The 27,583-nt window shown below is 38.9% G+C and overlaps 2 long non-coding RNA genes across 11 annotated transcripts in view; one reads left to right on the top strand and one right to left on the bottom strand.

The window, feature by feature from the left end:
* The window catches only part of LOC113993181, a 265,193-nt gene that overhangs the window by 39,798 nt on the left and 197,812 nt on the right, over positions 1–27,583 (bottom strand). For 7 of the 10 annotated variants that reach the window (XR_005567310.1, XR_005567313.1, XR_003542520.2 and 4 more), the window contains 3 exons: positions 27,316–27,386; positions 27,069–27,228; positions 16,182–16,578 (listed from right to left, as the gene is read on the bottom strand). The exons of 1 other annotated variant lie outside the window; for it this stretch is intronic. This is a non-coding gene — a long non-coding RNA (uncharacterized LOC113993181). Of the gene's footprint in view, positions 1–16,181; positions 16,579–22,715; positions 27,229–27,315; positions 27,387–27,583 lie in introns of those variants that run through there. 2 more of the 10 variants (XR_005567312.1, XR_003542522.2) reach the window with 2 other exon arrangements.
* LOC113993182 lies at positions 16,788–24,472 on the top strand. The gene is made up of 4 exons (XR_005567319.1): positions 16,788–16,873; positions 17,617–17,708; positions 18,584–18,690; positions 24,296–24,472. It is a non-coding gene; the product is annotated as an uncharacterized LOC113993182 (long non-coding RNA).

The raw sequence follows: 27,583 nt of genomic DNA, 5'->3' as shown, positions 1-27,583 counted from the left end.
AGGGAAACCCACTGAAATATTTGAGAAGTGGAATTTGATTTTGTAGCATGTCAGTGATATGGTGGCATTCTCTCCTATAAATCAGCAACTAAATCAAAATTAATCACTCCAGGTATAGATGCAGCAATGATGCAATTTTTTAAAGTACTGTGTCTACCCAGTATGTGTTATCTGACACAAAACTGAAATTTCTCATTCGCGTGTTGTTAAGCTTTTGTGATTGGCCTGGGTGTTTGGTAGCCACAAAAGATGAAAACTATACCTCACCTTCTGCAGAGTTAATGCATATGGAATATATAATCACTTTAATAACATGAAATTTCGAGACCTATGGTATTCATTTATGCTGAAAGATGTGGTTCCACCAGAATTCAGATGAGTCACTTTCTTGGGGAAACACAAAGAAAATTTCTTTGTCTGAAGTTTTTTCTTCACATTCAGTTTAATCTGTGATATGTGTAATGTGTAATAAGCTGCCTTTCGTGTTCTACATCATGTTTACTGTACCTGCTTATTGGCTTTAGGAGATAAGCCAAAGCAGCTATCTGACTGCCTATCTTATTATGTCATCCCTAAAACACTCTTGTACAGCACACTCTTGTTCCTGAGAACTTCTGTAATGTTCAAGTTGTTGCAATTTATTCATTGAATATAATCTCTCAATGACTTAAGAAGGTGACCTGCACATAAAGCTTTGTGGAGTTCTATTGTTAAGAGTCTGTATTTTTCAAAAATACTTACAAATAAAAAAGTAACTGACACTGTTAAAGGAGGAACTATACATAAATGACATCCCTCTGGAACTGATAGATAAAATTTTAAAAATCCTGCGGAATTCTGCATTTCTCCATTTAAAATCTTTGTATTTTTTTTGGAGATCATAGTGACAAGCAAGAAAATACATGCACATTAGAACTGGAAAGGTGTATTTCATGAACAATAAACTCCATCAGCACAACTTACCACCGTATCCTGGGTTGATAGTTTAAGAACTCAGTAAAATACTCTGACAGGTTAAATAAGTGGTAATGGCATCATTATAGCTTTGATGGTCCAAGAATGCAAGTGAGGATAATGTGCAGGGAGCAGCACATGCATTATCACACCTGTTGGAAAAAGCAGTTTAATTTCTCACCTCAGAGGAATATTCTCCCTGGGCAGAAGTCCCTTTTCACCAGTAATGTGGGGGCCACAAGTGCTCTGCAAAGAGCACTCACAGAAGCACCTGAGGACCTGGCTCTGCACCCCTGACTTTTTGGTGACTTGTGATTGAGGGCTGGCTTGTGGAGGCTGTGCCAGCCCGTGGCAGCTGACAATTCCTAAGTTATTGCTGCTTATTTTCATTGTGGCATCCAGAAGGACGGTGCTGGTATAAGAGGAGAGAGTCGTGATTAATGGCTTTATGTTGAAGTCGATGAGTGAAACCAGACTTTCAGTCCTCACGATCAGGAGGTCACCTATATGCTCCAGGAATCCAGCAGTTACTAATTAATTGAACAATATAATTAAGTTAAACTTAGAACAAATGTTCTCCACCCCACTTAGTTGAAGGATTTGTGCTTCTATCTCAGACTGAAAGGAGATCATCTGTGTTAGAAAGCCTGACCAATACCACTTCTGTTTACAAAGCTTTTTAACCTGTTTTATAGCTATATTAAAATAATTCTGTTATGTTTGTGAATTTGGCTTTTTTTCTAGCACCAGTGTTTCTTCCTGACAATTTTTGCACTCACAGAATTACATACTCCAAAACACAGAGAAAATAACCAAATAAAAAGAGTTGGTTTAAACTACATCAAAGAAGTATGTAGCTAAGACCTCTTTAGGCAAAACATTGATAAAATCAATTCAGCAAGTGCAAAACAGTAACTCCATCACTGTGATCAAATGAATACAATATTGGGAAATAAGAACTCATTGCTTGGAAAAAGTCACTTTTAAAAGAAGAAAATTCATTGTGTGTGTGTGTAAATGAATTATGCCTGTCTTTTAAGGTGGTTACAGAGTCTTTAGCTTTAGAAGGGGTAATTAAAGTTAATCTGTAACCAAAAACTGAAAATGCACTTTTGGATGGAAAGATAAAACATTCATCTCCAATGTACAATATATTGAACTGGATAACAGCATTTGCTTCAAAGCTCAAGGACACCTCAGCATCTATAATTAGAAGGGCTCTCAAAGGGCACAGACAGATTCTTTCAATTGAGACAGGTGACACATTTTAAAACAGCCCCAACATGAAAGTCTGACTTCTTTTTAACCTTTTAAGGAAAGAAGTGAAAGACAAGTACAGTCAGCTCTGCTTTTGACTTTACCATCTCAAAGCAGATCTATATCAGTAAAAAGTCAAATGGTGCAGCCAATTGCTGTATTTGGCTTTTAAGCCGTAATTTTGAAGTTTAATGCTGACTGAAGGAGGTTTCCAACCTTAATTTATTGAGGTGTCTGAGCTTTTATAATGTTTCTGGAATTATTTCCTCTCCATTCTTGAGTGTGCCAATAAAGATTCCCTCTTTTTTTCCCCCCCTCAAGCTGAGATATAACCCCCTCATATCATAAAACTACAACAGAGGCTAATCCTGACATTGGAAGAGGCATCTCACAAAAAGAAACACCTATTTATTCAGAGGAGTGCCCAAAAGAGGCTTTGTCTCCCTTCTAAATATTAAAAGGTGAGTGATGGACATCAAGGTTTGAATGCTGTGCATAACAAGCAGTATTGAGATGTCATATATTTTTCTCCTTTCTTTAAGTAGTTTAAGCTTCTCCTGCATCTGGATAATTGAGATTCCCAAGCCAATACCTCCCTGTATGATTGAGATACTGGAAGCATCTGTGAGTTTGTAACGGGAACTGCATCTTCACACAATACAGTGAAATAGCATGGCTTCAAAAGTTCATTATTTTGATTATTGAAGTATTGTCCCAGTACTATCTGCAGTACAGCTAATACGGTACAAGAAATAAATTCATCAGCTCTAAAGGGCATATTAACAGGTTAATCTGAACCAAGTTCCTTCAAAAACACCGAGTGAAATCCTACCTCACTTTCTGGAGGCAAACTGCTTTTAAAGCACAGAATAGATAGAGGTGTTCTAATTTTAAACTGTTGCTATGCTTTTATTAATTAAATTGATGCTATGAACTTAATATAATGTAATAATTTCTGTTGACTTTGTATATTAGTCCTGTTTGAAGCTTGTACTTTGTGCTGCAGCATACTGATGGGACACAGGCAGCTTTGGCTACCATCCAGGAGAGTGCAATCTTCAAAAAATGTTTTTCTTAGTATGAATTAACATGAAATAGATTCTGCCTAGAATGGCAGAGACTCTGAAGTGGCAGTGTTGTACCTCCAATGGTCTGAGACTGTGTATAAAGCAAGACTCCCGGGGAAAAAGGAAAACCAGTCCTTGGGCAAAGGAGGCAGGCTTTTGGCACAACAGCCCTTCTTTTGGGAACACTGGATCCTCTTCAAGTCTGAAATAGAAGCCACAACCCAGCTGCTATTTAAAGGTTGAGTGCAATTGCTCTGAATTTAGTTTAATTCCATCAATCAATTAGACAAATCTGAAAGGAAATGCAATTGGTATCTGGGGAACAGAGCAAAATTTTAGCAAGGAAAGAAGTGATAAGGTCATTTTCTCCCATGGGACAGAGAAAGAGAGAGACCTGTGGAACATGCAGATACATATTGAAATAAATTAAATTCTAGCAATTATCAGAGCATGCTAATATTAAACTGTATCAAATAGAAATAATTTGAATTACCATATGATTAGCGAACAAACTATTATTTGTGTAATGCAAGAAGCTCGTAAAAAAATCATTTAAGGGAGATATTAAATACTGAAGACATGATTAAGGTAATTGTGAACTATTTTTTTTTTCCAGAAAGATTTAGAAACTCTGCACAATGGACACAACATGTGGATTCCCACACTCGAGGCTTCAAGTGGTGTCCCCCAGGGCTCAGTGTTGGGGCCAGTTCTGTTTAATATCTTTATCAACAATCTGGACAAGGGAATTGAATGCACCCTCAGTCAGTTTGCAGATGACACCAAATTCAGTGGACTGTTATCTGCTGGAGGGTAGGAAGACTCTGCAGAAGGATATGGACAGACTGGATCGATGGGCCAAGGCCAGCTGTATAAGATTCAACAAGGTCAAGTGCCAGGCCCTGCACTTGGGTCACAACAACCCCAGGTGATGCTCCAGGCTTGGGGAAGAATGGATGGAAAGGTGCTCAAAGGAAAAGGCCCTGGGGGTGCTCGTCAGCATCGGCGGAACATGAGGCAGCTTGTGCCCAGGTGGCCAAGAAGGCCAATGTCATACTGGCCTGTATCAGAAATAGTGTGGCCAGCAGGACCAGGGCAGAGACTGTGTCTCTGTACTTGGCACTGGTGAGGCTGCACCTTGAAACCTGTGTTCAGTTTTTGGCCCCTCACTACAAGAAAGTGAGGTGCTGGAGTGAGTGCAGAGAAGAGCAATGGAACTGGTGAAGGGTCTGGAGCACAAGTCTTATGAGGAGCTAAACAACTGGTGTTGTTAAGCCTGGAGAAAAGGAGGCTCAGGGGAAACCTTATCACTCTCTACAACTACCTGAAAGGAGGGTGCAGAGAGGTGGGGATCAGTCTCTTCTCCCAAGTAACAATTGACAGGATGAGAGCAAATGATCTCACTTTGCTTTGAAGATTTAGATTGGATATTAGAAAAAAATTCTTCACCTAAAGGGTTGTCAACCATTGGAACAGGCTGCTCAGGGAATTGGTTCAATCACCATCCCTGAAAGTATTTAAAAGGTGTGTTTACATGGCAAGGGGACAAGGTTTAGTGGTGGGCTTGGGGTTTAAGGTTGGACTTGATGATCTTAGAGTTCTTTTCCAAACTCAGTGATCCTATGATTCTAGAGGGGTTGCTAAATCTCTCTGTTCTTTTCCAACCAGTTGCAGATACAGTGTCCAAGATATTAAAAATAATTTTTTTTCACCTACCTCCATGCTATAAGGGCAACATATAGTTATCCCTATCAGCCAGAAATCCAACTGGATTTCAACTACATCAGTACAAATGTCTGCCCAGTGTTAGGATGATGCAAAGAGGTGCTGATTGGGGTTTGCTTTCTGCAGCTTGGTGCCAGACAGTGAGAAGAAAGCCCTCACACTCAGTCAAATCCCCCTAGACCCAGGGGATCTCATGTGGCACTTACAGCCATGCTCAAAGTTGCAAATGATGTTCAAAGTCTGCAGGTGAGATGCAGAAAGCATGGTCCCTCTGAAGACCCTAAAATAATCTCTGACAGGTCCTGTGACTCTCACAGAGTGGACATGCGTTGGTAACACACTATACAGCTGGAGAAAAATTTGTCAGACTTCAGCTTACACCAGCTTAAGGTACTTTTTGAACACAGACCTCCCGAATTAAGTTGAGATTCATCACAACAGCAATATAAAGGCTGGATCTCTTTACAAATAATTTTGAAATTATTTTACAGTAATGACAGGGGTAGAAAAAAGGTAAGAGTATGAAATCAGGTTATTTGTTGAAGAAAGCAAAAGTAAGGTAGTGATAAAATCACTGTTCAGTTTTGCACGCAGGTCTTTTTTTCTCTCACAGACAAGAAAATTCTTTAGAGTAGAAAATTATAATGAGAAAATGAAAAACACACTAGGCCACCTTTAAAAGTCAGTTTTAATTGCAGAAATATCATCTTTAATTGTAGAAATAGCCTGAATTCTGAGGACAAGTAGTATGATCTATCTTTTGCTCAAAGTAATTAGTTAAATTCAAAAAGAGAGGCACATGTGAATTAGTCATTAGACTCTCTAAGAACATTCCTTGTCTCTGCTGCAAAGGAACAAAGGATTTTTATGGAAGTGAAATAACACTAAGTTCCAAGATGTCACATGAAGAGAACTCTAACAGTGGGGATGACTCCTGGTCCAACAAGACAAACTGGCCAGGGTCATTACAGGTGTGGTGGACAAACTCCTAGACAGGAGAAATTGTTCATGCCTCGCCAGTGATTTACACAACTATTTGTTAGCAGACTCTGAATTCTGAATGAGAGGGGTTTTTTTCTTCATGCTGGAAAGGTTATAAACAACTCCAGCACAAGCACAACCTTGACAAATTTATTCTGAAAGGTAGTGGGCTTAACAGGGTAACAGTGGCATCAGGTCATATCGCTAACCATGTCAGAGTTGACTTTCTGTAGCCTCTTCCATTATCCATCTGTCAAAAAAGTAGGAGCCCTCAGTTGCTCAAGAGACAAATACAAAGCTGTTAACTTCACCAGCGATGGCAACAAGAACTTTTTCTGGACCCTTCCTGAGCACTTTCTACCTTACTTTGCCTCAACACTGTGTTAGGAAAGAGCCAAGACACAGAGGAACATGCTTGTTATAAGACGGTTAGAGAAGCCTTAAAAACTGGACTTGAGTGAGTCTTTTCAGACACTGATCATTTAGCCAGACCTTGTCCCACCATAGCTATGTTAAAAGGTCAGAGAAAAAGGAATAACAATGCCTCCACCATCATCATTCTGGGACCTCATTCAAGGAATGGTCCATGGGCAGGAACAGAGGCCAGGAGGCTCTGACCTCCAACCTCTGTGCCATCCAGGCAGGCTCTGTGTCAGGAGCAGAGGTCAATCAAAACCAACTTCTTGCTAATGAGGAGAGTCTTGCCAGGAATTTCAGCAGCAGCTTTCAGATGAACAAGTCTGAATCTCAATGACTTCCACAGCTAGTGAGTCACTCCAAGCGATGAGCATCCTGGTGTGAAGAGCTGTGGCACCAACCCCAGGAAACGAGTGACTGCCTGGGGGACTGAGCTCTTAGTTTGTATTTGTGCAGCAGCTGAAATCACTGTGCTAGGGATAACCATGCCAAGTCAGTTGACTTGTTAAAGCAATTTTCTGCTACTAACACTCTCGAGTGGTCATGGGAACCCAGTGCCACCGTGTGGCACGTGCCAGGAAGTCACACTGGTGACTCCCCTAGATATGGGGAGGGCAGACGGAGATCCCTGCTGCTCTGCCACTGTATATGGGGGAGGAAGGGAAGGTCTCCCTGGACTCTCTCCTCTTCTCCTGCCAGCCCCCTTTACCCAACTAAATGTGAATTTCCAGTGGCAGCTGTCCATTTGGTCCTGCCAATGTGCACCCCTATCCTCACCAGACCCTGTAGATCCTGATGTGGTCTCCAGAGAGATAGACGTGTTACCGTGTGTTCTCCTGGCAGAGGGTAATGAAGTGTTTCTCTACAGGTAGCACAGCATGAATTTTAGCCTTTTGCTAGTCTTTAGCACATTGCCCAAGAGAAGCAGAAACCACTAACATGTTACTTATTCTTCCTAAATTTGCTCTTGGAAAACAGCTGAGGAATTATGGTTGAAATATTTCAAAAAACCCTTCCTTAGGCAGAGGCACGCATAGCAAATTTCAGCTTGAGCAGTTCTGTGTAGCGATAAAGCAATGAAAATAGAGCTAATGGCAAATATTAAGCAGCCTTAGCCACAGGCAGTTTTACTAGCTCCAGCAGGAATGCGTGGTGTTTTTCCCATAAATACTGCATTCAAGTGCTGTCTCTCTCACTCTGCTTCTGTTCAGCTAGCAGCAAAACCCAAAGCAAACTTTTCTGTATGCACAACCCTAACTGAAAACAAAGTAAATTAAATGAACTCTAAGTAGTGCCAATAATAGCTACTGGTTATTTTGCAGTAAAAATACCAATATTTTATCAGTTTTTAATAACTGGTTTTTCCTGCTGTTTACAATGACAAGAAACTTCTTCCAGTAACAACACAGTTATTCTCATGAAATTATTCAGCGAGTCTCTCAAATGAGCAATATATAAAAAACATCCTAAACAAAATTACTGAAATGTAACTGTGCTGCAAAGAAACAGAGATAAAGGAGGGTTTATTTCAGTTTCCACTTGGTGACTTTGCCTTAATCTCACTCCTGGTGAAACTCTTTTGCAAGAGAATCCATTCAATAATTTTCACTGTCACTGACAAATGGAAAGGAAGACACAGCGCTAGGTAGTATGAAACAATTTCAGGGTTATATATCATATGCATTTACCCTCTTTTATGTTCATAATTTGGAAAAATAATCTGTAACTTTTTTTAGTCTCTTCATTACCTGAAATAAATATTTAAACCAGTTGCACAACTGCTCTGCATCTCTGGATGCAAGTATCCTGAGTTTGCAAATAGACTTTTCAGGCAAATTATGATCATATAATAAGTTTATTTAGAATAGCTCTATTCAAAGATTTTTGGAAAAGCTAAAGTTTTACATAAGAAAATGTAAGTTTGGTTCTTCAGCTGGCCTATACTGTCGCTCTGGTGTCTGGATTAGTGGTACTTTTCACATGTCCTTACCTTTTAAGAGATTTGTGAACTAAACAAGAGTCAACATGCAACCATCCAGGAACAAAATTCCTAGGTTTCATTTGCAGAGAAAGTGAAGAAAGCATTGCTGTTGTTGAGCCTTCACTGGTGCTCTCCCTTTGCAAAAGACCAGAAGGGCTTATAGCACAGGAGACACTTTCAGTATGTAGCCTGGATAGGGAAGGAGTCTTTTTTCTTCAGATTGTAAAATATTAGAATCACCACCCTAGGGGTTATTCAAATCTGACTCTTTCTTTAACACTGTAGTTAAGAGTTTCTTCGGTTGCTGCTAAATAGAAATACTGAGAAAAAAATAATCAAGAGTGTTGAAAGGCTTTGTGTTGACAGAGTATTTCCCAAGTTGAAAAAAAACAAACAGTTTATTGAATATTCCTCAAACATTAGTTAAATGTCAGTTCAACCCCAAACTGTCTTTCTCCTTCATGGTACCCTGCCCTATTCAGAAGCCAAATGATCTTATTGTTTCTCCTGGTGAGTCCACATCACACAAGAGAATGGAGGCTTATGCAACTCCCATGTGGTAACATGGTGACGGAAAAACAGCTTTTTATGCCAAAATCATTCTTACAGAACTTGCCCATCCAATTCTAATTAGAAGTTGGAAAATTTTAATGAAAGAAAATCATGAATATTTTAGAGACAATAGTCCACTGGTAAAGTATTTCAGTTCAGCTCTTCTGCTTCTCTTTTTTTGCCTACCCTCCAGCTTTTGCCAGTGCCTCTCATAGGGGACTCAGAGGTGCACAAATTGTAGTCTCTCCTCTAAGCATTGGCTCTGATTTCCTCTCAGCCAGCTGTGGTCAAAAGACTTGCTGGGGAGAAAAGCTTCTTGCAGAACAGTATTTGTGAGGTCTTGCCAGAACAGCTAGGTTTGTCCCTCACCACTCCATAGTCACTGGAATGGATTTTTAACAAATCATTGCTGCAGGAATAATCCGAAATGGTAGCTTACATCTAGAGTAATACAAGGTATTTTCATTTTAGTGACAATGCCCCTAATTTTATCAGTCATTTACATGGTAAATACTATGCAGTATGGCTAGATTTTGCAGTCATGATCAAATGTTGTTTGCACAGGTGATATTAATATGTAAGGCTGAAACTAAGTACACAGGCCTGTTGGACATCTCAAAGCACAGGTAGCAGCCAGGGAGATTTATTAACTTGGCTCAATATGGTAGGTACCTAACTTCCATAGATATTACAAAAGTTAGGTACGTAGGATGCTTAGCTGTTTTGATATACACTCATCAATGTGTACCTGCATTGGCAGGTCTCTAGACAGCTTTAAAACCTACTCCATTAAACCATAAATCTCCTTACAACCACTTGAACTTTGTTTGTGCTAGGACTACCTCCTGAAGGATATGTAGGCATCTGTCTGCTCCCTCACCCCTTGAAAGCCATGTGGAATTATATACATCTCATTCTGTAGCCTTGAGAGTCTGGGCTCTTGCACATGAATCAGATCAGAAATTGGAGCCTCTTTATTAAACTATTTCTGAATTTTTTTCAGTTAAAGAAAGCAGTCTACAAAAACTACTCTGGAATTCCGACATACCAGGAGCAAATTAGCTCAAATGCACAGAAATATATAGTTACAATTAAAAGTTAAAGAAGAAAGAAGATTGTATTAAACACCAAAGTGATCATAAGCAGTAACAGTTGCTTTAGGTTCTTTAATCACATTTTCCCATTGTAGTTTCCATATGTTAATTTAAAATGAGTGTGTATTTTCTCCACTTGTGTTTTTTTTAGCTGTAATAGTTGCCATGGTTATCACAAAGACAAATTTAAATTTAAGGAATGCACAAAATTGATTTTTAGTGGTTCATTCTGGAATATACCTGTGGATGACAGATCTGGTTAATGAAACCTCTCCGCTCAGTCATATTTATTTCACGGGTTTGTTCACCCAGATGGTTAAGACTCTAATGGTTAGGGTACATTCATAAGAGATGGAAACCTGCATCTGGCCCTTAAACTGCCTACATGTTTTACACCAAAGAATCATTGTCGGTTGCAAACAAACAAAAAAATAGGAGCTATAATCCTGGGAACAGACCTAGGACTTTCTCCTCCTTGGCTAGTACTTGTACCAGGCAGTTCCTGACAGAGGAGAGAATTTATTACTTCTGCCTTCTTCAGCTGCACCTAATGTCCACTCAGTAGCCTAAAGTTTGAAGATGAGAGAGTTATACATCCAGCTGGGGGGAAATCAGGCACTTGACTCAAGTTCCTAAAATATAGGCAGCCAGGATTTTTCTCCACTGGCTTCCAAAAAGCGCCCTGCTATCCCTCTGCTGAAACCTGAGAAACTGAACATTTGCTTTAGGAGAACTTCTTTACAAGACACTCATAATTAAGGTGCAGATTTACCAACCCCTTATCTCAGATTTGCCCTTAGCTGGTGGTCCTGGCTGCCCCTGTGCAGACCCTGCCAGCAGTGCTTTCCTCTCCTTCTCCTCCCCTGTCTGCCTCCAGCTCTGCCTCATTGCCATCCACACCTGCATTCTCGGGCAGCCTGGACAGCAGTGGGACTCCAGAGGTCTTATGTTGCCATGGGGAAACAAGCCAACTCAAATCATCCCCACCATGGGTATTCCCTGTTAGACTTCTTGCAGCTCTCCAAACTCATCCCTGATTGCTGTCTCTGCTTTTATTTTTTGTTAACAAAAACCATTAAACTGGGAACACTGAAATCCCCACTGAGCCTTTTCCTTTCCCAGAACTGCCATATACAGCCTGGTGCAGCTGTAATGAGAGTTTCAGAAACACAAAATCAAGCCAATGTAGTAAATTCCCATTGGAAATGATCACCGGCATCTATAAAGTTAAACATTATCCTCTGTCTAATATGAAATCCCTTGGCAGAAATGATGTAAACTTGTCTTCACTAAATGTATTAGCAGAAATGGGGGATAATTCTTGCTAATAAATACACTGTAAATACTCCGTATTCTTCCTGCACCTGAAAAGAACAAAGGAAATAGAGAGGTAAAGGAAAAAAGGAAAAGAAAAGAAAAAAAAAAGTGTTTTTCTGTTTTATTCAGGTTTTTGGTTTGTTTTTTTTTTACTCTCTCAAGACAAAGTAGAGACTGTACAACTGCAAAATCATTTTCCATGCACCTTGATGGAGGTGGCAAAAAATGAACTCCAACTTTTAGACCCATCTAAGGGTTCATGCAGGCAAGACCTTCAAGATGTGTGGGTTCAGTGGTTACCCTCATGGTTTTTATGTGATTGTGGCCAAGTCACTTAACTCCGTGTTTCAGTCTCACTTGTGCTCTGGAAGTGATAACTAAAGCCAATTTGGTTTTGCAACTGTGTTTATTTTTGCAAAACCTGAAGATTGCTCAATACTTATTATTTCCCTGTTTATTTTGTTTTTTGAGAAGATAGAGATAAGGGAGAATTTTCCACTGGGAAAAAATCCAACATACAGCCTCAGACCAAGATGACATTAACCAATCTGCTAGTAAAGCTTTGACTCAAATTATGGGAACAATAGGCCCTCAGGACTTCCATGAGTCCTGTTTCCCCAGGAGACAACACCTCTGCAGGCACAGCGTGTGGGCCACAGTGGGCAGTCTGAGGAGTCGTGTGATTCACAGCAGTGGCCCAAGAACAGGCAGAGGCTCCAGGGAACTGAGGCAAACAAACAGGGATTCATGTGAACATTTTCATTGTGGGTGTAAAGATGAAACTTTCTCAATTCAGCTAATTGAGAAAGGGTCTTTAGAACTGAGGGTCTTTAGAATTTTCCAGCCCAATCAAAAAGCAACATGGAAATATCTAATTTCCAAGAAAAAAAAAGACATTTTTTTTTCTTTTTCTCCTAATTTTCTCTCATATCATGTTTCTTCTCTCCTTGTCGTACATCAGCAAAACTAGGCTTTCTAAGGAATGTGCTAATCCTGCACGTTATAGCATAGCAATGCTTTCCTCTTGGCTGGAGCTTAGAGAAGTGATGCCAAAATAAAAGAAAAAAAATAAAGAAAAATTAAATTAGCCAAGTATTGAGCTTATCGCAAAAGGGAGAATGAGAGACATAAAACTTAAGAAAATCCAGGTGTATGGAACAGGCAAATACTGCCTTAATTGAGACCAAGAAACATTCTAATTGTTACAAAATGCTAATAAGCAAAACCACTGGTTCCTTAAATGAACATTTTACTAAATCACAGGCATTTAATTTCCTCTCATGCATTTCAATAGCATGCATTGCCTGAAAATAAAGCACCAAAAGAAATGCAAAGATTCTGTTTATCAAAAAAAGATTTGTTGAGACAATTAGAGTTTTTACAAAATGATATTTTAAAATATTATCCATCAGTTAAGCACAGAGAAAGTACATAATTTGGCACTAATTTGTCTCTAGTTCAAAATAGAAGGCACATTTCAGTAAAATGTCTTGAGTAACCTTAGCAAGGGAATGTAAAGGAACTCCTTGTATGACTAAGAGGACAGAAAAGCTTGTCACTTTAGAAAGTCCAGGGATGCAATATCCATATATTGCTAATCAGAGCAACTTCATAAGTGCACTTTTTAAAGAACTGCAACTGATTAACTGATAATTAACCAGTGGAATTGATTTTTATTTCAGCCCATCAGCCCACACATTGGTAGGACCTGAGGACAGATAATTTGTCTGCGATCTGGAAAAGCAGAATTGTGGAACAGAATTAAGACATTTTGCCTAGAATTACTCTGGAAGGTTTAGGTTAGTTATCTATGTTTGGTATGACCTTCATGAAATAGAAACCTTTTTGCTTCATTTTATTCCTCTGACTGGGCAATTGGAATATCCCTGGTCTTTCTGCTAAAACGTCAGAATGGCCCTTGAAGCAAACTCAATTCCAAGTCTGCCTACAGATTTTCTCAGGACAAATCATTCTCACTGAAGGACAACCTCATTTCTTACCTTTCTTTTCTACTGAAAAAGATGAGTGAGTAACCCTCCCCCATTTAGCCTTGGGAGCTATTCAGGAACTGCAGTGACAGACATCACCATTTCATTGAGGCTCAGCATTAAGTATTCAGACTTTTCAATGGTTCAGTACAGGCGTGTGAGTTGGCATTCACTGTTTGCTAACCAGTCTTCCATGTCCTCTGTCCACAAAACCTTAGCAACAGAACTGGCCCTGCTTTATTCAGAAAATTGAGTTATTAATGTATGGGGAAATGTATGCCCTGAGAATATTGGTACAGACAACATGGACACTGACAGCTTAAAGGGACAAGCTTTTGAGAAATTAAGTCTGTATTTAGGCTGAGACTGCAGATTCACAGAACTGAATGGCCAAAACCTCAAATAACTTCAAAAAAAGCATATTTTTCATTTCAGTGGTCAAATTCAGTGCTTCAATGAATTTAGAAAATTCATTGAAGATACATGAACCATTACACACACATTATTCCCTACAAGTTGAAGTTCAGCTCTTTATCTTTTTACAAACCTAATGCAAGTAACAATTTTAGTGAAGCTACACCAACAAATGGAAAACAAAACAGTGAGAGTAGGTCCTTTGCTTTAGCATAAAATGAGTGATAAATAAAGCCTTACAAACTGTTTAAGCCAACCCAATAAAAGTGTTGCTGTGCAGAAGACTGGTAAAAGTCTAGCATAAGCTTAGGAAAGATAAACATGAAACAGTACAGACATCTCAACTGTGCAAGGTTTATAGCAGTGTAACGCATATTTCATCAATATAAAAATATATTTAATCAAATCTACAGAAAACTGTTTTATGAAGGAATGTTGTATTGTGTTCTGACTCTACTCTTCCACTGAGTATTTTGCTTCCACAGGTCACTTCCACACACGAGAAACAATTGCTTTTTTTCAACCTTTACCCAAATTCTTTCCCATCCATGATAATATAAAAAAATTTAACTTCCCTCTTTTAGATTTTACAGAAGGTTTTTTGCATCTTCTGAATAGAGATTGATCTGATCAATGATGGCAGGCTGCTTCAAGGATACTGGCACATGTGTGACACCCACAGAGACCACCCCCATTTCCTGGGAAGGCTGGTGTAGTTTCCTCAGTCATCTTCATTTTCACTTTACCATTTCCCCATGCTTTCTCACAAATGTAGGTATCTCAAGTACCTTGCTAGAGGAAAAATCTTACAGATCTAGATTTATCTTAATTTTCTATAAACAGTCATTCTCACCAGCTGTGTTTGCTGCTCTGCTGGACTATGCCATCTCACAGCAGGCCCCGAAGTGCTTCAGCTCCATGAGAAGGAGTTTAGTCATGCATAGGATCTGGGGATGAAATACTTACCAAAATCTCTCCTACTCCTTCACAACAACAACAACAAAAACCAAACTAAACCAACTCACAAGAAAAAAAACACAGTACCTGAGCATCTGCTTGCACACCCCTATCAGCTATTTCAGGGCAGCGTCATTCACCAAAGGTAAGCCCAGATCCATCAGGCAAATTTGGCTGCCCAAACATTTCTCTTCACGATTCTGAGTATTTTATGCACTCTTTCTTTTAATATTGACCTTGGTGATTTGACTTCTGTTCACTGTAAGTTCAAAACTGCTCCTTGGTTCTGGTAGGGAATTGCTTTTTCACAGCAGCACCCTGAGGCACACCAAAGTAACAAGGAAATTCAACCAGGCATGCTCCTCTTTGCACTCCTTGCTTGCCAACAGGAGTCAACAAAGTGCTGCTACCAGGAGGCCAGCTGAGATGAACTACCTATAGTAGCAATGCCCAAATTTAGGGTAGTGCTGATGTTTTTCTGTATGTCCTTGAGCACACAGAGGACACATTTGTCCCATTCCTGGAAGTGTTCCAGGCCAGGTTGGATGAGGCTTTGAGCAACCCGGTCTAGTAGAAGATGTCTTTACCCATGGCAGAGAAGCTGGAACAACAGAGTCTTTAAGGTTCCTTCCACCCCAGACCAGTCTATGGTTCTATGTTTATTTGAAGGCTGTAGGTCCATCTGACATTCTCAGAGCATCATGGTTGCTCTTCTTTCCATGGATGACCCATTCCACCAAGAAGCCCACACTTTCAAAGCATCAAGGTAGTAGGCCCATGTACTAGGCAAAGCAGTAATAATTCTGATGAGCCTGACAGACAGTGACATGAACCTGCCTGGTGAATCCATTTGATGCCTGGTCCACAAAGATACACCAAGTGAGAATTTTTCTGAGAGATTAATTTCACAGAAAGAATATACACTGTGCATTTTTTTTGCCAACAAGTGATGAAAATTAAATCACGGAAATTTTCTTAATTCTCATTCTGCCTACAAAAAACACTCAAAACTAAACAGACAACAAAAAAAAAAACAGGAAAAAAAATTAAGGAAAGTAAAGTTCTCATGCAAATAATTTAGTAAATACAAAAGATTAGTTTTGTGCTTAGCAAACACCCAAACATTAAGGAGTAGATGTATCTTACATACTGAACGGGAATCCTATCTTGTTTAGGATCCAAAGAGGACCTTGAAACTGTGCACTGATGCTGAAAGGATGAAAGAATCTGAGAATAACATGAACATATACAAAGTGGGAAATGAGATTTATGTGTGAAAGTCAAAGCCAGCATCTTGCCCTTTCAAGCAAATTGCATTTGCAGGAAAAAATACATCCCACTACTTAGTTCACACAGAATTCAATAGGTTTCTACACATATACATGTGGACCTGTTTACATAAACTCCAGTGAGGAACACGAACATGAAATAATAAGAATAATAGATTTCTATTCTTAGTATTGAATGAAGGAAATCAGTGCAGTGAAATTTCTTTTTCAAATACAACAAACACCATTCCAAACTCATCATGAATTTTTCTGCCCAAGGCTGAGTGGGGAAACACAACATCTATTTTCATTCCATGTACAATTCTTAAAAACAACATTGTAACTGAATGATTCAGAAATATTGAGTCTTGGAGCAGTTATTTTTCCCATTGCTTCAGAATAATGTTTCAAAATCCCAACAGAAAGCCCCCATAAAAATGCAGGGATCCAACTGTATATAGCATCAGTAAAAGTCTATGGTCTATCAATCTCCATGCTCTCCAACTGAAGCTTTCTGGGTTTATTTGCCCTAGAAGTTGTCTCTACTTCCAGCCCTCCAGTGCAGGCATGTCAATAGGCAGGCTCCCCTCCTCTGGCACAAGGTTCCTAGGAAGCATTAAAGGAGAAGGCATCAGGAAGCTACTTCTGCTGCTTCCCCAGCCTCTGCTTAGCCTACCAACCCCATGCAAGCAGCCATTCAAGCTTCTTGCTGTTCCTCTGGTTCCTCCTGTCTCTCCTGCTAGCATGTGTCACAAAGATGTATGCCATGGAACTGCCACTTGGCAACTTCCAACTCTCATCATCGGGCTCTCACAAAGATCCTCACACTTTACCTCTTGTTAAAGGCCAGCTAGTACTTAAAAGAACCCCAGTAGATTGCTTCTTTCAACAGCTTTTGAAGGTGTCTGACTTTCTTACTGGTTTTCTTCCCCCTTCTCTCTTTATTAACTTCACCTTCTAATTAGGTCCCATGAAGATACATCTTCTCATTTAACTTAAAAGGTTCATTGACCCTCTGGCGTACTGTTATAACCCGTAACCTGTGAGTACAGTAATTAGGACATTATAAAACACTGAGCTGATCTGTACGCTTCACATTCAGAGGAAGAGACGTGTGCTGCGTTGCAAAGAGAGCTGGCTGAAGCAAGAGAAGCCCAAAGTGAAGCAAAAAATAATATTTTAAAAGAGAAAGTGGGGATTATTCATGGGAAGAAGAGATCGATTGGAGCAACAAACTTCAAGGAGAGATGCTAAGGGCAGATGCTCAATGTGCTTCAAGAAAGCTCCAGGAGCAGTAAGCAATAAAAGACAAGCAAAAGGCAGGAGAAGGAAGGGCAGCAATCACTCTCTGACTTTTGTAACACATTCCTACTGCAGCAGACTAGCTGTAACAGAGTACATGATAAGAAACTAGTTGAGAGTCAGCTTTTATCACATGCTGCTCCTAGTGTGACCCGTGACACAAAGATGGACCCAAACTGTCTTCACTACATTCATACAGTCATGTAACTCCACAAGGATATTCATGCAAATTCAATAGGTCAACTTAATCATCAAGGAAATAATAGCACCTTTCCTAAAATGTTTTTCTTGTGAAGACAACTGGTTCATTTTATTCTTATTTACTATTACATTGTTTTTCAGCCGATAAAAAAAGAATGTGTCAAAATGTCTGACAACACCGACCACCAAGAGACAGATGAAACTGCAGATACAAGCCAGTGTTATACATCACTGTGAGTATGAAGCAGGATTTCAAGCACTTTTTTCAGACATCCCTGAAAGTAATGGTTTATGAACCACATCCTTGGCTTTTTAATCAACACAGATATACTGCCTTCAACAGGAGTACACTGCTAAATATACGTGTGCTGATGTACAATATGATACACTAAAACAAGTATATCATGCTTAGATCTATGTCAAAGTAAAAAATGCATTAAGTGTGTACATGGAACTGTATTTGTACCAATGGAGAATGTAGCTCATTAAATTGCTAGATTTAATGACAAGATTGTTAACAGTACAGAGATATCTGCAAAATCCTTTGGATCATCCTGGATTATCTCTTCAGCTTTTCCTCTTACATAATTTTTAATTTCCTTGTCAGTTAATCCTGTTATGGAGGAGGTTTTGAACAAACACTTTAATTTTTGCATGTTCTAAGGGGTATATGATGCAAATTGATTTCCATGATATCCCTTTTCTATTGTGACCCTTCACCATTTAAGCTCTGCAATAATATTATATAATGGAGCCCACACATCACCCTTCTCTCTTTTATAACACAGTCACATCACAGCATGTACTTTTACGAGCACCTCAGAAAAATGCCTTGCTGGTTCTAAAACCCACACACAATTCTTTTTCCTTCTATTTTTTTTCCCCACAGAAATTCTGATTTGCTTCGTCAACATCAGTTATTTATCCCTGTAGCAGCCTGAAAAAACAGGCAATGTTAGTCTCTCTTGTAAATCCTGAATAAGTGATGTTAACGATTACAGTTTACAAAACCGTTGCTGCCGGAGACACCTCAAAGTTCATCAATGAAATAAAGTGCGCCTTAAAGTCTAGTGCTACTCCTATTAATCAAAGCTTTTCCACTCTATAGAAGCAGGCATGCTTTGAGAGCATGTGTGTCTGGGGAACTCAGCTTGCTGTAATTCCATAAACATTCGTCTTCCCTGCAGAATCAAGAGGCTGAAGGGAATCAATCAGGTATGATACAATCTGCAGCAAAAATGCTGAGATCCAGTCCAGTGACTTAGGGGCACACCTTCTACCTCGCCTGTAGGGTGTTTGTGAAGCTGGTCCTTTAATACAAAGACCCTCATTTCATGTTTGGCCAGTAGAAAGAGAAAAGACTGTGGTGATGCACAAACTTTAATACAAGTTCAAAAACCTTTCTTCTTTTTTTTTTTAATTCTCCATTATATTAGAATATATAACAACACTACATCCACAATGCACCTAATGGTTTTACAGGAAGGAGTTTCTGGAAGAAACAGCTATTCCAGTTTTTCTTTGACCATATTCTTTCTCTCAAATATCATGTTTATCAACCATGCTTTGTTTTCACATGTGGTAGAAAGCTTTTTCTATAGATGGCGCTCACGAGATCCAGGTAAGCGTGCAATGATAATTTTGGTATTTGCTTGTTTAAAACAGAGTTCATGTCAATGATAAACAAACCTCAAAAGACATATTCCAGGCAAAGGGAATGTTTGTGTGGATTCCAATACTCCATCTCTCTCCAACAGCCTGCTACCCAGTCTTTTCACAATCAGCATAAGAACTCACATATGTTTCCATTTTGTTTCCATATTTTCCCTTTTGTAAACCAAAGAGGTCCATAAGAGATTATGCAATGAAAGACATTTTCTCTGCTCATCCGATCCCCAAACATGATAAAATATCACAAATAATTGTAACTATAAGAGCCAACTCTCACCTAAGCTATCAGAAAAGATTGGGAAGCACCTGCAAAGGACTAAGGGCATTTGGAAGCATGTCAGAGGGATTAAATAAGGAACAAAAACTGCGTGGTCTTTGAAGGAGGTAGCACAGAGGAGAAAATAACGAAGAGAATAAGACAGCATAAATAATATTTCAGAGCTGGAAGTGTCATAATCAGGTCAAAAGGAAAAAAAAGATGGCTTTGGCGATCTGTGTGCTTATAGCTTGAAGGGAGATCAGAGAGCGAGTGTTATCATAGACAAGGAAGGATGTAAAGGGGTCTGGAGGAGGAGATTTAAAGTTGTTACTGTCTGAGTTTCCTCACTGTAGAGTTCAGAGCTTTGGTGTTCTAGCCTTATTGAGACCATCATCATAATAATATAAGCACCAATCATAACCATTTCTGCTCCTCCTTTTTTTCAATCTCACATTTCACAGTTTAAAAATTCATCATGGTGGATGAATAGACTGGCTATATTTATAATATTGAGTTGTTGGTCCATTTACACACAGGTGCAACAAAAAAAGCTACCCTTGAGTTTCTATTCTCCATTAACCTTGCCAGCAAATGAAATCCGTGCCAGTTTAGGAAAACATCACATTTTTTTCTGGCTGCCGGTAGAGAAGGAGGAGAGGAACAGGTAGCAACAACCTTGTCTCTCTTTTGGTTTGGGGTTTATGCCAGCTGCATTATTTGTATTTAGGCTTTGTTTTCTGGCATTTTCCCTTTAAGCATATATCTCTATTAACGCAAACACATTATGAGAAGACTACAAGGTTAGATTTACAAAGTCAGCTACTCAAATGCACTGGAACACCAAAATTTGGGTTGTCTTCAAAAATAAGTATCGGGAGGCATAGAACTGAAGCACCATCTTACAGAGCCACCTTGGTTTATAATCTCCGTAGTTAAAAGTAATCAAAGTCTATATCCTGTATGAACCAGCTACTACCAGAGACAAGAAATGTGGTTGGATAGTGAGCTTTGCAAGCATTTTCCAGCAGCAAAGAAACTTTGTCTTCTGCTCCTCTGGGTGTGGGGTGTTCAGTATCCGCAGGTTTCAGCCATTCTCCCTCTCATTGCTTTCCACTCATTTTCTCTTCTTTCCTGTACACTTACCCTGGCACCTCACCCCTCTCTGCTCTGCTTCAATACCCAGCCTGCTCTGGTTTGTGTTTTCACTGGTATACAACCCCACTAGGGTACTGCTACTTCACCTCCTGGGTCTCCCACTGTTTCTCCCATCCTGGTATTCCCATCCTGGTATGTGCCATTTCTTTTTTGCTTTCTGATCACTAAGACTTGCACACAAAATTCCCTCTGGGCCACAAAGGAAGCACCAGTCTCTGGGAGCTCCCCATTCCTGATCTACATTTCTGACCCTGTCTCCATTCTTCCCTACCTTGTTCCTGGCAAAGATGGACATTCTTTTGACACTACGCTTTCAGGGCAAACAAAATATTTTTTCCTTAATTTTATTCTTACAGCTCTCTTACTTCAGCTGAAATAGAGAAAAAGTCTTGAAAGGAAAAGGCTGCTTTTAGAGTCTTGAACTGTCCTTGCACTGATAGCCTGCCTAGGAGACACAATCCAGTACTGTGTTGTTCAGATAATTTTGATAATGTTTAAGTTAGATTATCAGAAAAAAAAAAATAATGGGAGCATACTAATTTAAATTCAGTCTGTAAATGCTCTTGAGTGAGTTCTTTCAAAGTCTCCTTGGTCAACAGTAAACCATGTTTATGAACTTTGATCACAAATGAATTTCATGACAGGTGATTTTTTTTTTTTTTTTAAAAAAGGAAACATGAGCGTCTGTTTGTTCAGCATGTCTACAGTCCCACTTCTGGGAGCCAACATAGTCATACTAATATATCACTGTCACTGTTTGAAAAACAGCCCCAAATTTATGGCAGGTGCCAAACCCTAAAATAAACATATAACAAACAGTTCTGGGAGCAGTAGAAACAGCAAAGCTTGATTTATTACAGATGAATTATGGCTGAATTGCTAACAAACTAAGCTCTGACCAACACTTTTGCCTTGGTTGAAACAGTCAAAACATCTATTTCACCTGTGGTCTGCCTAGTGCAATTGGGGGTGTGCTCATGTAAGTCTATCCCTTACTGGTCCCTTTATTTTACCTAGCCACTTATCATCTTCAAACCCACTGGAAAATGGTGTATCTAAGTCCTCTAAAATTCAGCAAACCAGCTCAAAAGTCATGGGAGGAATTATCCATAGATCTGTATTCTCTACACACAAAGAATAGTGGGAACAATAAATCTTAAACCTATGCAGTAAACTAGATATTTTTCCATAATTTTCCAAGCATTGGCATAACTTTCCTTTCTTAAATATGTCTATAATATCCATTGATTCTGTAGATCATACCTGAGCTATTTTTTGGTCATAGAAATATAAAATTCAAATTGTAATATGAGGGATCTGCAATACCTTAGTGAGAAATAACTGTTTATAGAGGAATGTGTCAAAGCCAGCCTTTGATGTCACTGACTGCTGTTACATGTTTATGCAGCAAAGGCACACACATTCTGCTGTGGGGTACCTGTATTGGAAGCCTTTGGGTCAAACAACTGAAAGTCTTTCAACTTGGTTTTCACTTTGTTTCTTAAATGTCTTAGTGAGAACATCCAATATAAAAAATTTAATGTGATTTCTCCAGACTGCAGGAGGTATATGAAAACTGATGGCACATTCCCACGAGTACAGTTTACACTACAGGGAACAAACGATTCCAAAAGTCAAAGACAGTGAAGACGAAGACCTCCTAATGTGAGGGACCAGAGGTGAAAATTAGTGGGGAAATAAGCAAGGGGAAAAATAAAGAACTGATAAATCAGATAGAATAACACCAAATCTCTGAATAATCTACAGTAATTTCCACACCCTCCAAAAATGCAAACAGTTCTTTGAATTAATGTGGTCATGTAGAATACATATTGCTACTCCATCAGCCCATGTGAACATAGATTTCAGGAAGAGTATGTTCTTTCAGGGCACTCACTGATAACTGTTTGAATACCTGTTCTGTTTATCCCATCCTATCCTATCCTATCCTATCCTATCCTATCCTATCCTATCCTATCCTATCCTATCCTATTCTTCTTACATCATACTTGTCATGGCATGTTGTCAAAATCTTTCAGCTGAATGTTACATAACATGACTCAAAACTGTTACATACAGTAATCACAAATTTGCAGCAATTATTTTATTCTCTGGAGAATGTTTTCCTGAAAATAATAAAAAAAATAAATTCATATTACACTGACTAATTTATATTTATTAAAAAATTATGATAGTTTCACAAAATGCAAAGTGAATCCTTGTGTTCCCGAAACTACAATTCAGTGAGACAGAAAGTAGCTCTCAGAGTTGGGGCTGGTCTCCAGAGATAACATCCCCACAGCCATCGCTATGGCCAGAAAATCCCAGCTAGTAGTTTTGGTGATTTTTGTAGATCAGACACCAAAAACTAATTTTGAACCTTTCAATTGCCTCTATGAAACTAACCACCACGTCTTATTTGAGTGTCCATTTTCTTCTTGATTTCAAGAGGAAGTTCTGGGTGGAAACTGGACATCTAAAAGTGTCTATGGCTCTGACCTCTACTGACTGTAGGTTATAGATTGGAATTGTGTTCTTTTTGTGAAAGGTATCTGAAAGCTGTCCCTCCAGAACCAAAATGGCATTGTGTGATTTCCCTCTGAAGTGACTGCCAGGGAGAAATGCCATCCATTTAAACTTCAATATTTGCTGTTGTTTCAGAGTTTCACAGCTGCGCAGTTCCTGACCCAAGTGCAGGACCTGCAAGTCCTAATGACGCATAGCCCAAAGTGATGTGACCTTTTTGACTAGACCTCAGGGTCCCAGTATAACAAAAATGACAAAAAAAGATAGCTATGAAACTAAATAAAGAGCTCAAAGTTAAAATTTCTCTTTTAAGATCAATGAAAAGGTTTTATTTGAAGAAGTTATTGCCCATTTCTGTGAATAATGAGGCTGCTGCCAGAAACCTAAGAGATATGTCCCCCCAGGCCATGGTATAGAACTAAAACCAAGTGAAAGAGACTACAACATATTAATTAGTCAGTGGACTTCCAGCTTCTCATTAACAGTCTCCACTGAAGTTTCAGTAATTCCTAAGCATTCCATAATAAAATAGAACCCACTTCAGGCATCGAAGCAACAACAGATTAATTCAGTGAACTTCTGACCCTAGTGTGAGGATTGAGTTCTAATCCAAAATCTAAGGAGGACTAAGGAGGAAAATTCCATAAACACACAAAGGTCAAGACAAAACCAACCAACCAACCAACCAAAAAACAAGGTAAGGTAAATTTTTATCATAGGTTGTTGCAAAAACTACAGGAGTTGGATTGCCTGATGCCATTAAGAGATTTTTCAAAGGAATATGACAACTACCATCTACAAATTAGTCTTTTCAGCTGACCTTCCCTGAAACATTTGTTTTGTTTTCTTTCCTCTTTTTCTTCCTTTTGACTTAATACATATAAAATAAAGGGTTTAGTTAGTGAAGAACCAAATACTTTAAATTTGCTGAGACATTCTGAAGACTCCATGTCTCTGGTCAGATGCCAGAAGCCTTGGGTTTCAATTACTTTGCATCATGTGGTGGACAAAGATTTCAATTGTGTTATGTCAAGGCTGAAGTGTGAACATATTAGACATATTACCACTCTTTAGACATAAGAAGATCTACAAGTCGAGAAGCAGAGAGGCAGAGGAGGAAGTAAAACGGAGGAGACATGCATCAGAGTGCCTGACCACTCTCTGCCCAAATTCTCCAACTTTAGTCTGAAGTTCTCTCCCTCAAAACAGGTCTCTCCCATGTGGATCTTCAGGAACTTTGCCAGAATTAAACTCTCTGAGTACTCCACTGCTGTCAGATGTCACTGAGTCACCGGAGGCCGCAAAGTTACTAAGGATGGGCAGGACACATGTGCATATGAACCACTGTGGCATAAATCTTTTCCTTCAGAAAACCAGGCTAGGACCAAATCCTTTGACGTGTGTTTTCTATGTCATACTGCCGCTTAGTCATGAGGAAGTGATGCAGGACAAGGAGTTCTCTTTGGGAGCCACATAAATACAGTTTTCTAAGAAATTTTACAGTACATTCAACTACTGCACATTTTTCTAAAAAGTCCCATTTCTTTGAAAGAATCAGAAAAATACTTTTCCCAAGAGTTCTGCTTTTCATCTTCAGCATGGTGTTAAAAGTTCATGAGGATAAAAAAAGACAGCAAAAGGCAAAGCAAAGCAGTAAGTCTGTGCTGCTTATTTTAATAAGCAATGCTACTGTTCCAGTATCCATCTGGCTAAACAGTCCCCTATTTTGAATTTTAGCATCACAAGTTTCCAAGAAAAAAAAGGTAATTCTAAAAACTTTAACATTAAAGGAGAAAAAGTCTACACACTATGAGACCCAGTAAGAATGCAATATTCTGGTAACTTTGAATTAGATTTGCCATAAATTAGAGGGTTATAGAAAAATGTATTTCAGGAAAGGCTGAGTTTCTCCTTAACAAAAGATACATCCATTTTTTTTTTTGCTAAATTAAGTCAGGATAATCCTATAAGGGCTCTTCATCAGTATTCTGCTGATAAAATGCTATTTATGCAAGCAGTGAAGAGCTAAGGAAATAACAAAGGTCTCAAAGAAATATAAAGAAAAACCCAGTGACTGTACTAGAGTTGTTCTCTCACCTGCACAATGCAAGTTTGCACATTACTTTTCTGTATCTCATCCTCAGTGCCAGGGATTTATTCAGTGCATGGAAGTATGAAGACAAACAATGGTTTTTTTCACCTCTACAGAAAGCAGCTCCACAACTGCAATGAGCAGATATCCTGCACGATGCAATGACAGTGAGGGAGGACTGAGTTTTAAGTTTAATTCTCCTGTGCCAAACAAAGAAGTCGCAAAACTTTCTACAGAAGGCGAAGAATTTCTCGGTATGGGAGAAACAGCAGTTTATATCAGTTTATACTCAGTATCTATTCTTATTTTTGCCCATATTTTAAAAGATTTTGTTAATGATCCTACTTTAAGTCTGAAAAAAAAATCAAGTTAGGAATAGAACAGTATAGAGATATCTAATAGATCATCTGGGGTGTCTACCTACAATTGAACATACTTCCATTATTGTGCAATATACTTCAAAGAGACAGTGTCTTACACAATAATCAATGTCTGAATTTGCAGAGGAAAAGGAAGAAATTATGCTTGATTAATAAATGTTCTTGATTGAGCCATTTACCAGAACAGGACATAGAAAGGGAAAAAGATCTTAGTATTCTGTTAACAAGTTCACAAAAATGCAGTGAGGATAACATCTGTGAGCCATATAAAGTAGGAGGCAGAGAAATAACAAATGAGACAGATGCAGTCAGACATGGCAAGACTCACCGGCAGGATAAATTATTCCATCTAACCATCTCTATCTCAGGGACTCACAGATCTCCCATGGTCTTTAACTTTTTTTTAAGTGGTTTGGAATCTTCCATTTTTATTGTGTGTTGCAGCACTGTGAACATACTATAACTCATATTGAGGATAATTTGATTAGGATTTTTTTTTTGTTAAGTTTGTTTTGTGTAAAATGAAACCCACAGGGATATTAGATGCATTAATGTAAACGATTACCAGTATTTTTTTACCAGTTGAATGCAATTTTGTCAATTTGGTAAAGATGAGTAAGACTACAATAAAAAGAAAGCACAATTTTCAGACACAACTGTTAACTCCTGGAGCTCTCCCACCTTCCTCAATACAGATGATGAACTACAAGCACATGTGGTTCATTGGTTGCTACCTGGTAATCCCATTGCACAAATTTACCTTACACCAGCTTTGGGATGAGAGACAATAAAATGCACAAGCAAATATTTCCATAGATTTGGCATTCCTTTGATGAGAAATGTTTAGAAGTTCAAGATAATTCAACATTGTAAACACAAAGAAGAATATGTAGTTAAATTTGGACCACTGATAGACTAGGTTTACCTGTATTCAGAACAGTAATTTATAGGTATTTTATATTAAGAACAGGTAATCCACATTTTTTTAGTTATCTCTTTCTCAGTGAAATCTCTGTGAAAAACCAGAAGACTCCTTCCACAGTGACTTTGAACCATAAGTATGCTGACCTTTAAAAATCAACAACACTTTGTGGTTTTGTTCTTATCTTTCCTCTCACTGACAACTATGACAAAATTGTTGGCAGACTTTCAATATCTCAGACCATGGACTTTTAGTGAGTCACCAACTGTTCAGATACCTTGTTATTCACAGCCCAGTTTCTTCCTCAAGCCTCGAGGGACCACTGGTGTGGGAAGTGCAAGATGTTAGTTGTGATTCTGGATCTGGCACCTTTATAGTAAAGCTATCCTGCCTTGAGCCCTAAGGCAAGAGCAGCTGTATATCAAAGTGGCATTGAGTTTCGCAGTTGCCGTAGTGGGTATTTGACATATAAAATGCCTATGCTGCTTTGGGGTCCCAAAATCAGGAAGGCTTTGAAGTCACAGAGAATATTATTATATTGGTTTCACCCAAAGAGCACAGGTTATTTGGAACAGAGCAACTCCCTACCTTGAAAACTTTTGTTTTTTAGAGATAAATGCTGCTCCACCTCCACCTCAGTGATTCTCAGTGTTTTTGTTATATTCTTGTAACATCAGAGATATTGGTGAATTCTGCTGTAGCAAATATGCCAACCCAAATCCATAAGCCTAGTGCTAGTTGAATTTACCTGTTGAAATCAGAGAAAAACAATTAAACTTAACTCCTTTTACTTGAGATAGGAGGTTCAGAAGGGGTCAACAAAAAAGAGACAAACATTTTGTGTTGCAATCCTCATGATGAAGCCGCATCCTTTCCCTGAGCTGTGGCAATGCTGCTGCAGGAGTCCTACAGGTAGAAGCATAAGGAACAGATCAAGTAAAGATTGCAGCAAAACAGTGCAGGGCTGCAGGATCCCGTGAGGTGCTGGACTGTATGAATTGGGGATGAGGGAATGAGACAGGCTTAGCAGGCTAAGTGTCTGATGAGTGAGGGGAAGAAGAAGGGAATATGGAGATTTGTTAGGTGATATGTTATTCAAGTAG

The sequence above is a fragment of the Pipra filicauda genome, unplaced genomic scaffold (genome assembly GCF_003945595.2).
Source record: "Pipra filicauda isolate LSUMZ 115617 unplaced genomic scaffold, ASM394559v2 scaffold12_size5214236_pilon, whole genome shotgun sequence".
NCBI classification, from domain to species: Eukaryota; Metazoa; Chordata; class Aves; order Passeriformes; family Pipridae; genus Pipra; species Pipra filicauda.
The sequence above is the reverse complement of the archived record's forward strand: the minus strand, read 5'-3'. Positions and strand labels throughout refer to the sequence as shown.